Genomic DNA, 11,141 nt, shown 5'->3' on the forward strand with positions numbered 1-11,141 from the left:
TTTTTGTTGCAATGGTAAATGGGACTGTTTCCTTGATTTCTCTTTCAGATTTTTCATCATTAGTGTATAGGAATGCAAGAGATTTCTGTGCATTAATTTTGTATCCTGCTACTTTACCAAATTCATTGATTACATCTACTAGTTTTCTGGTAGCATCATTAGGATTCTCTATGTATAGTGTCATGTCATCTGCAAACAGTGACAGCTTTACTTCTTCTTTTCTGATTTGGATTCTTTTATTTCTTTTTCTTCTCTGTGGCTAAAACTTCCAAAATTACTTTGAATAATAGTGGTGAGAGTGGGCAACCTTGTCTTGTTCCTGATCTTAGTGGAAATGGTTTCAGTTTTTCACCATTGAGGACGATGTTGGCTGTGGGTATGTCATATATGGCCTTTATTATGTTGAGGTAAGTTCTCTCTGTGCCTACTTTCTGGAGGGTTTTTATCATAAATGGGTGTTGAATTTTGCTGAAAGCTTTTTCTGCCTTATTGAGATGATCATACGGTTTTTGTCCTTCAGTTTGTTAATATGGTGTATCATATTGATTTGCATATATTGAAGAATCTTTGCATTTCTGGGATAATCCCCACTTGATCATGGTGTATGATCTTTTTAATGTACTGTTGGATTCTGTTTGCTAGTATTTTGTTGAGGATTTTTACATCTACATTCATCAGGGATATTGGCCTGTAGTTTTCTTTCTTTGTGACATCTTTGTCTGGTTTTGGTATCAGGGTGATGGTGGCCTCGAAGAATGAGTTTGGGAGTGTTCCTCCCTCTGCTATATTTTGGAAGCGTTTGAGAAGGATAGGTGTTAGCTCTTCTCAAAATGTTTGATACAATTCGCCTGTGAAGCCATCTGGTCCGGGGCTTTTGTTTGTTGGAAGATTTTTAATCACAGTCTCAATTTCAGTGCTTGTGATTGGTCTGTTCATATTTTCTATTTCTTCCTGGTTCCGTCTTGGCAGGTTGTGCTTTTCTAAGAGTGTGTCCATTTCTTCCAGCTTGTCCATTGTATTGGCATATAGTTGCTTGTAGTAATCTCTCATAATCCTTGGTATTTCTGCAGTGTCAGTTGTTACTTCCCCCTTTTCATTTCTAATTCTATTGATTTGAGCCTTCTCCCTTTTTTTCTTGATGAGTCTGGCTAATGGTTTATCAATTTTGTTTATCTTCTCAAAGAACCAGCTTTTAGTTTTATTGATCTTTGCTATTGTTTTCTTCATTTCTTTTTCATTTATTTCTGATCTGATCTTTATGATTTGTTTCCTTCTGCTAACTGAGGGATTTTTTCCTTCTTTCTCTAATTGCTTTAGGTGTAAGGTTAGGTTGTTTATTTGAGATGTTTCTTGTTTCTTGAGGTAGGACTGTTTCTATAAACTTCCCTCTTAGAACTGCTTTTGCTGCATCCCATAGGTTTTGGGTCATTGTGTTTTCATTGTCATTTGTTTCTATGTATTTTTTTATTTCCTCTTTGATTTCTTCAATGATCTCTTGGTTATTAAGTAGTGTATTGTTTAGCCTCCATGTGTTTATATTTTTTTTTTACAGATTTTTTCCTGTAATTGATATCTAATCTCATAGTGTTGTGGTCAGAAAAGATATTTGATATGATTTCAATTTTCTTAAATCCAGCAAGGCTTGATTTGTGACCCAAGATATGATCTATCCTGGAGAATGTTCCATGAGCACTTAAGAAGAAAGTGTATCCTATTGTCTTTGGATGGAATGTCCTATAAATATCAATTAAGTCCATTTTGTTTAATGTATCATTTAAAGCTTGTGTTTCCTTTTTATTTTCATTTTGGTTGATCTGTCCATTGGTGAAAGTGGGTGTTAAAGTCCCCTACTATGATTGTGTTGCTGTCAATTTCCCCTTTCATGGCTGTTAGTATTTGCCTTATGTATTGAGGTGCTCCTATGTTGGGTGCATAAATATTTATAATTATTATATCTTCTTCTTGGATTGATCTCTTGATCATTATGTAGTGTCCTTCTTTGTCTCTTGTAATAGTCTTTATTTTAAAGTCTATTTTATCTGATATGAGAATAAAGCTTGCTCCTCCAGCTTTCTTTTGGTTTCCATTTGCATGGAATATCTTTTTCTATCCCCTCACTTTCAGTCTGTATGTGTCCCACATCTGAAGTGGGTCTCTTGTAGACAACATATATATGGGTCTTGGTTTTGAATCCATTCAGCCTGTTTATGTCTTTTGGTTGGAGCATTTAATCCATTTACATTTAAGGTAGTTATTGATATGTATGTTCCTATTACCATTTTCTTAATTGTTTTTGGGTTTTTTTTGTAGGTCTTTTCCATCTCTTGTGTTTCCTGCCTAGATAAATTCCTTTAGCATTTACTGTAAAGCTGGTTTTGTGGTGCTGAATTCTCTTAGCTTTTGTTTGTCTGTAAATGTTTTAATTTCTCCATTGAATCTGAATGAGATCCTTGCTGGGTAGTGTGATCTTGGTTGTAGGTTTTTCCCTTTCATCACTTTAAATATGTCCTGCCTCACGCTTCTGGCTTGCAGAGTTTCTGCTGAAAGATCAGCTGTTAACGTTATGGGGATTCCCTTGTATGTTATTTGTTGTTTTTCCCTTGTTTCTTTTAGTATTTTTTCTTTGTATTTAATTTTTGATAGTTTGGTTCATATGTGTCTTGGCATGCTTCTCCTTGGATTTATCCTGTATGAGACCCTCTGTGCTTCCTGGACTTGATTAACTATTTCCTTTCCCATATATAGAGAAATTTTCAACTATCATCTCTTCATATATTTTCTCAGTCCCTTCCTTTTTCTCTTTTTCTTCTGGGACCCATTAATTTGAATGTTGGTGCACTTAATGTTTTCCTAGAGGTCTCTGAGATTGTCCTAAATTCTTTTCATTCTTTTTTCTGTATTGTGCTCTGTGGTAGTTATTTCCACTATTTTATCTTCCCGGTCACTTATCCGTTCTTCTACCTCAGTTATTCTGCTATTGATTCCTTCTAGAGAATTTTTAATTTCATTTATTGTGTTGTTCATCACTGTTTGTTTGCTCTTTAGTTCTTCTAGTTCCTCGTTAAACGTTTCTTGTATTTTCTCCAATCTATTTCCAAGATTTTGGATCATCTTTAGTATCATTACTCTGAATTCTTTTTCAGGTAGACTGCCTATTTCCTCTTCATTTGTTTGGTCTGGTTGGTTTTTACCTTTCTCCTTCATCTGCTGTGTGGTTCTCTTTTTTTCAGTTTGCTTAACTTACTGTGTTTGGGGGTCTCCTTTTCGCAGGCTTCAGGTTCATGTTTCCTGTTGTTTTTGGTGTCTGCCCCCAGTGGCTAAGGTTGGTTCAGTGGGTTGTGTAGGCTTCCTGGTGGAGGGGACTAGTGCCTGTGTTCTGGTGGATGAGGCTGGATCTTGTCTTTCTGGTGGGCAGGTCCACGTCCGGTGGTGTGTTTTGGGGTATCTGTGAGCTTATTATGATTTTAGGCAGCCTCTCTGCTAATGGGTGGGGTTGTGTTCCTGTCTTGCTAGTTGTTTGGCATAGGGTGTCCAGCACTGTAGCTTGCTGGTCGTTGAATCGAGCTGGGTCTTAGTGTTGAGATGGAGATGTCTGGGAGAGCCTTCACCGTTTGATATTACGTGGAGCTGGGAGGTCTCCAGTGGACCAAGGTCCTGAACTCGGCTCTCCCACTTCAGAGGCACAGGCCTGACAGCTGGCTGGAGCACCAAGACCCTGTCAGCCTCACGGCTCAGAAGAAAAGGGAGAAAAAAAGAAAGAAAGAAATAAAAAAGAAAATAAAGTTATTAAAATAAAAAAAATTATTAAAAAAAGTAGTAAAAAAAAGAAAAAAGCAAAGAAAGAAGAGAGCAACCAAACACAAAAAACAAATCCAGAAATGCAATGATAACAAGTGCTACAGACTCTACAAAGAAAAAACAAACAAAAACAGCAAAAACAAAGAAAAAAGAAAGCAAACGAACAGACAGAACCCGAGGACAAATGGTGGAAGCAAAGCTATACAGACAAAATCACACACAGAAGCATACACATACACACTCACAAAAAGAGGAAAAGGAAAAAAATATATAGTTGCTCCCAAAGTCCACCGCCTCAATTTTGGGATGATTTGTTGTCTTTTCAGGTATTCCACAGATGCAGGGTACATCAAGTTGATTGTGGAGATTGAATCCACTGCTCCTGAGGCTGCTGGGAGAGATTTCCCTTTCTCTTCTTTGTTCGTACAGTTCCTGGGGTTCAGCTTTGGATTTCGCCCCACCTCTGTGTGTAGGTCACCTGAGGGCATCTGTTCTTCACTCAGGATGGGGTTAAAGGAGCAGCTGATTAGGGGGCTCTGGCTCACTCAGGCCAGGGGGAGGGAAGGGTATGGTTGCGGGGCGAGCCTGCGGCGGCAGAGGCCAGCATGATGTTGCACCAGCTTCAGGTGTGCCGTGTGTTCTCCTGGGGGAGTTGTCCCTGGATCACACGACCCTGGCAGTGGTGGGCTGCACAGGCTCCCAGGAGGGGTGGTGTGGACAGTGACCTGTGCATGCACACAGGCTTCTTTGTGGCTGCAGCAGTGGCCTTAGCGTTTCATGCCCATCTCTGGGTCCGCGCTGATAGCCCCGGCTCACGCCCGTCTCTGGAGCTCGTTTAGGCAGTGCTCTGAATCCCCTCTCCTTGCGCAGCCCGAAACAATGGTCTCTTGCCTCTTCAGCAGATCCACACTCTTTCCTGGACTCCCTCCTGGCTAGCTGTGGTGCACTAGTCCCCTTCAGGCTGTGTTCATGCAGCCAACCCCTGTCTTATCCTTGGGATCTGACCTCCTAAGCCCGAGCCTCAGCTCCCAGCCCCCACCCGTCCCGGCAGGTGAGCAGACAAGCCTTCTCGGGCTGGTGAGTGCTGGCCAGTACCGATCCTCTGTGCAGGAATCTCTCTGCTTTGCCCTCTGTACCCCTGTTGCTGTGCTCTCCTCTGTGGCTCTGAAGCTTCCTCTGCTGCCACCCCCCTTCTCTGCCAGTGAAGGGGCTTCCTAGTGTGTGGAAACTTTTCCTCCTTCACAGCCACCTCCAGTGGTGCAGGTCCCGTCCCTATTCTTTTGTCTCTGTTTTTTCTTTTTCCCTACCCAGGTACTTGCCTTTTGGCAAGTCTGAGGTCTTCTGCCAGTGTTCAGTAGGTGTTCTGTAGGAGTTGTTCCATGTGTAGTTGTACTTCTGATGTATTTGTGGGGAGGAAGGTGATCTCCTTGTCTTACTCTTCCACCATCTTGAAAGTCCTTGGAAGGGCATTTTAGAAGAAAGGAATGAGCAGCACAGAGAGGAGAAATCACACTTTGGGGTAGATGTAGGTGGGGAGCTCAGCGTCTTAAATGAAAAGGCAATGGTTGAGAAAGGAATCTTCTAGTATTTGTAGGGGATTATGATTATAAAACACTTTATAATATAGGGTCTTGTCATTTGGATGATAGCGTTAAAAGTAATGATAGTTAACATAATCTTCTTTTGCTGTGTGGCAACAAAGCTATACATGATTATCTTTTCTTCCTCTTTTTAGATCAGTTTTATTTTCCCCCATGCCCAGTTCTTTGTTGTTTACAAAGAGAAATTCGAGAACCCTTTTGTTGCCCCATATTTAGGATTACCTTCCTTCAATACATAGAGAACTCTTCTTTCAAAGGAAGGGTTCTGTTTTCTGGCTACCCCTCCTTTTATTATTTCTTGTGGAATAATTCTGTTAATAGATTGTCAGAGCCAGAGATTATCCTGAAGAATCCAACACCCCCCCTTCCTAGAGGTGAGGAGACCAAAGCCTAATTGCCCAAGATCATACAACCAGTTAGTGGTTGCACATCCTGCCTTTTTTCCTGTATTGTACACATATTACAAGGGACCATTTCTCAGTATCATGAAGAATGTTATTAATCCATCTGTATATTTAATGTGAACTTGACTTTTTTCCTAATAAACATTTATCTGGGTCACTGATAACACATTTTGACATTGATCCTGCTGTACTTTGTGGCCTTTCATCAAATCTTAAATGAAAGGACAACTTAAGTTCTATGCCTGAACATCTCTCGCAATGCAGGAACTCCCTTTATAACATTTCTGATGAGTAAACATCTAGTTTTCTTTAACAGTTCCAGTGACAAGGAGCCCGTGCTGACTCTAAGTCATTCTGCCTTTCATTAGTCACATTTAACACAGTATCCTCGGGTCAAGTCAGCCTAGCCTTCTTCATTTTTTTTTATCTTATTTGAAAACTTAAATCCTTTATTCTTAGGCCAGAAACACTTTTCTCAAAAAAAATTTTTTTTTCTAGGCTTCTCCTAATTTTTGACCCTGTTCTATTGTGTTTGTTTGTACCATCAACTATTCAAATGTTCTAAAAATTGGAGCTTATTGAAGGGCTTGGCAAACAACTTGTAAAAATGAACACTCTCACCTATTTTGCCTTCATTTTGATGATTAGCGATTGTGTATTCTCTTTTTTTCAGTGTCTCGACAATGTCATGGAAGAGGCAGTGTGGAGATGTTGCTATGGAAGATGTTGAGTGAGGGCTGAAGGAGGCTACTTCATTCACAGACGTCCACTCACCTGGTAAGAGATTTCAGACTTGCACGTTGATCAGTATCACTCAAGGTCAGTTTTGTTTTCTACAATACTATGTGTGCTGTCTTCATGAAGGCGATGTCTTGCACCTGTGACTACATTTGGGGATGGACATTTTGGGGGAATGTGGGATGGTTCCTTGCATCCCTAAAATCAACCCAAGTCTATAATCTCCTCCCCCATGTCTTGTTGATAAGAGCCACCTTGAAGTGCATGATTTTTTTTTTTAAGATGTTGGGGATAGGAGTTTATTAATTAATTAATTTATTTATTTTTGCTGTGTTGTGTCTTTGTTTCTGTGCGAGGGCTTTCTCTAGTTGTGGCAAGCGGGGGCCACTCTTCATTGCGGTGCACGGGCCTCTCACTATGGTGGCCTCTCTTGTTGTGGAGCACAGGCTTCAGACGCACAGGCTCAGTAGTTGTGGCTCACGGGCCTAGTCGCTCCGCGTCATGTGGGATCCTCCCAGACCAGGGCTCGAACCCGTGTCCCCTGCATTAGCAGGTAGATTCTCAACCACTGTGCCACCAGGGAAGCCCTGATTTTTTATTTTATACATTGTATCTATTGTGAGTAGCTAACTCCCTTCCTCTCTCCTGACTTCATATCTAGCCTAGATCTCTTAGAATGGAAACATAGTTTTTTTCCAGTTTGTACATAGCTTCCCAAATTCATGACAGCCATTCATGTTTGATTTCCACACTGGAATCTTGCCTATGAAATGTGTCCAACTGTTCGTAGGTAGTTTCTCAGTTTTAGGCTAATTCCAATCATATTGAAACAAAATAGACTTATGAGACATAAGCTCAGTTTTTCGATTCTGTGAACTGGCATGTCTTCCCTCAGTTATATTATGAGAAACGAGTTGGGAAGGGATGGATGAGAGCCACCAGCTCTTGGCAGCTGGCACAGTGGAGGGCAGTGAATGGGGAGGAAGCGCAGGTACATCTCTCTACTCTCTGGCCCTCAGCATCGTCATCAGTAAGATGGGCATCCTGACACTGACCTAGTCTTTCTGCACATCCGTCAGGTAGCACATGTGAAATGCCCCTCGTGGTGCTGGAAGTATGGGAATCCCTCAGCAAATGGTGATTTCTCCTTTTATGACAAATGAAATCGGGCATGAAATGTGCTGTATAAACTTCAAAGGTCTCATTATTATTGTGCGTTGGTTCTTTCTTGGGTGCTTAGAGTTTCACTCTTTAATTAGAGGCCACTCCTTTAACTTCCTTGGAACAGCGTTAAATCCCAAAGGCTGCCTTTGATCTGGGCTGACTGGGTCACACCCAGGTTTTTAAATACAGTTATAATCTCCAGCTAATCACAGTATACATGCTGACAGCTTACTGCCTACCAGGGGGTGAGTATAAACCAATAGCCTTATCCACCACTTCAGTCTCTCCATTCTTAGATTAACCAGATAAGAAGTGTGAGAAAGAGCTCTGACTTTCCGATTTTGGGAGGCTTCCTGCAAAATCAGTCATTTTGGTCTAGGAAGCGCTGCTGTCCTACCTAATCCGTCGGGGGGCAGGCAGAGAAGAGACAACAGGAGTCACCACAGTGTTGAAAAGCATAAGCCTTGGAATCAGACAGATGGGTTGACTCAAGTCCAAGGTTATCCATTCCACTGCTGTAATGTAAGTGGTAGTTTATTTCATCATTCTAAGTCCATTTCCCTGTTTATAAAAGGGAGACCATATTGCCTACTCATTGCATTGCTGTGTGATGCACTTGTCACACAGTAAATGCAAAATTCATAGTAGTGTTTCTTTCCAGACTTTCTGCATGTGGACCAATGTCTGCCTCATCAGGGTGCTTTTCCTTCCTGTGCAGAGGAATCTGCCCCTTCCAGTCCCCAAAAGGGACTATTTCCACTTAAATGGTTTCACAGCCTGCCTAAAAGGCCAAAAAGAACATATTCCTCATACACTTATTCATTCATTTATTCAACCTATTGACTCCCGTCAAGGTCCTCTGCTATGAGATGCAGGTTAATTGGAAATTATATTTCATGTTATGTTAAAATACTAACAAATCTCTTGTACTGTACTAGAAAATAATCATTTAAGGAATACATTAATTCAGTAGTAGCGCTTCTGAGATGTTTTGTATTTTAGAAACTATAAATCCTTCAGACGCTTTGATGAGACATGTTTGAGTAATTAATTTATATGCTCATACATCTAAGAAGCTTGCAAAACTATTTTATTTGAATGTAATATATATATGTATAAGTGTCTATATCTAATCTCTCATTATCTTGTGAATTATATAGTCATGTCATGTTTCCATTATTTAGACAGATCTCTAGAAATAAAGGGCAGTCTGTTATTTACATAAATTTACATAAATAAATAAACAATATGTATTTATATTTATTCATAACAAAATAATTCCAGATTTATTGTATTTAAGGATTTCAGCTTTTCTCATCCAAAGCGAAACACAATTAACTCACTCTCGCATTCTTTTGTTTAACATTTATGAAATAACTACTGCAAGGCGAGACTGCCTGATTCCTCAAGTTTGCCTTCTTGTTCCCATTGAGGCTTTTCCAAAACAGTCTCCTCAGGCAAAGGCAGAGACTGAATATTGTTGGTATGCTGTAGAGGGAATGTCATAGTCAATATGCAGATATTAAATCCAAAAGTAGTTGTTGGCCTAAGGAGGCAGCAAAGCTCCTGATTGGAATTGTGAAGTCAAGTGGAGGATGAGAAAGGGAGAAGGGGGTGGCGGGTATGAAAGGCATGTTTCCTGTTTGTGTCTCTTCCACATTCCTGTGTTGAAACCCTAACCTTTCCCCCCGACCCCCACCCCATGACGGTAATTAGGTCATGAAGGTGGAGCCCTCATGTAGACATTAGTGCCCTTATAAAGAAGAGAAATTAGAAAGCTTACTCTGCCCACCCCACACTCCCTGCCATGTGAAGACAGAGCAAGAAGGTGGCCGTCTGCAAACCCAGAAGGGAGCTCTCACCAGACCTGGCCATACTAGCACCCTGATCTCAGACTTCCAGCCTGCAGAACTGTGAGAAGTTTCTGTATAAGTCAGTCAGTCCATGGTGTTTTGTCACAGCAGCCTGGACTGACTGAGATAAAGCGGAAGAAGCATTTTGGGGAGCAGTGTGTATGATTAAGGTGGTGTAGATTAAGTGGTACAGATGGATTCAAAGCATGGACGGCCAATGCCTAAGACATAGGTTTTCATTCCACCAATCAACCAGCCCTTACTGAGTATTACTGTATAGCAGACTGGAGATACAATGTGAAAGTATTCTCCCCCTCAAGCAAGTTTGTCCACTGGCTGTGCCTATCCCAGCACTTCCCAGGACACAGGTCAAGGGTTGATGTTGTCTGGCATGTCTCTAATGTAGCCTAAGATGTATCAGGCGGTCACAGTTTAATGCTATTTGATACTTAGCTTTGACACTTACCTCCTCTCTCTCTGACTCTTCACGAGAAATAAATACCTGGCTAAAATTTGATTTACCGTGTAATTCTTCTACAGGGATAAAAAGTATTTGTCAAAAGACACAGAACAGCTGCTCTCCCTGCCGATTGTAGTTTTCATTGTAAATTAATTAAATGACATGGTGTGGGTTCCACTTGATAGACTTTCTTTGCATTCTGGGTTAAAAAAAAAAAATCGGGGGCTGACCCTGGACTGGTGAAGTCAATGCATATTATGGGTATACAAGACCAAATATATACGTTTTAACCCCTTGTCTATTCTTCTCTGAGCAATGGCAGACTTGAGCTTGAGTAGGAGAGAGTGGCAAGAAATATGGACGGCACTGTGGAAAGGAGTGAAATGAGGTCTGGTCAGGACTCAGGAGGTGCCCTAGCTCCTGTTCTGACACAAACTCACAGTGTGATTCTTGGCAAATGGCTTAAAAACACTGTGTAACTTTTTCTGATCTACTGAAAAACAATAATGTCTAGTCCTAGTCCAGAGTCTTCTAAGGATATAAGACTAACTCATAAAAAATAAGTAAAGAATAGTATGAATAAATGTAAAAAGAATCACATGTGGTGATTATCCCTCGCGGTGTGTGTCAGAATCACCTGTTGTGAATTTTAAAAATCACAAATAACCAGGTTCTAGCTCAGACTTATTAAGATATCTCTCCCTCACCTTCACTACCACCCCCCACACCCCTACACACAGAAAATGGATAAAAGTGATATGAAAAAGAGGTAGAGTTGGAGGAGACCATCCTGGGTTTCACATGAAGCATATTTTCAGATGGAGGCTGCTGAATTGTGAGTCTCTGGAAGGCAGGAAGTGGGGTTGCTTTGTTTCTGGTTGTGTGCCCTTCAGCCTGAAACAGTGCGTTAGCCCCAGTTAGCCCCTGAGCACAGAGCACTGACTGGAGGTTGGAGGTGGGGTTGGGATATTAGGGTTTTAGTCTCTGACTTTCATAGCTGTGTGACCTTGGGCAAGTCAGTTTCTCTCTCTAAACTTTGCTTTCTTGACCTGCAAAATAAGGTGATGTGATATGGTGACCCTTAATGTTTTCCAAAGTACGGATTCTTGGGAGGCAGATTTGG

This window comes from Orcinus orca, chromosome 13 (genome assembly GCF_937001465.1).
Source record: "Orcinus orca chromosome 13, mOrcOrc1.1, whole genome shotgun sequence".
Taxonomy (NCBI): domain Eukaryota; kingdom Metazoa; phylum Chordata; class Mammalia; order Artiodactyla; family Delphinidae; genus Orcinus; species Orcinus orca.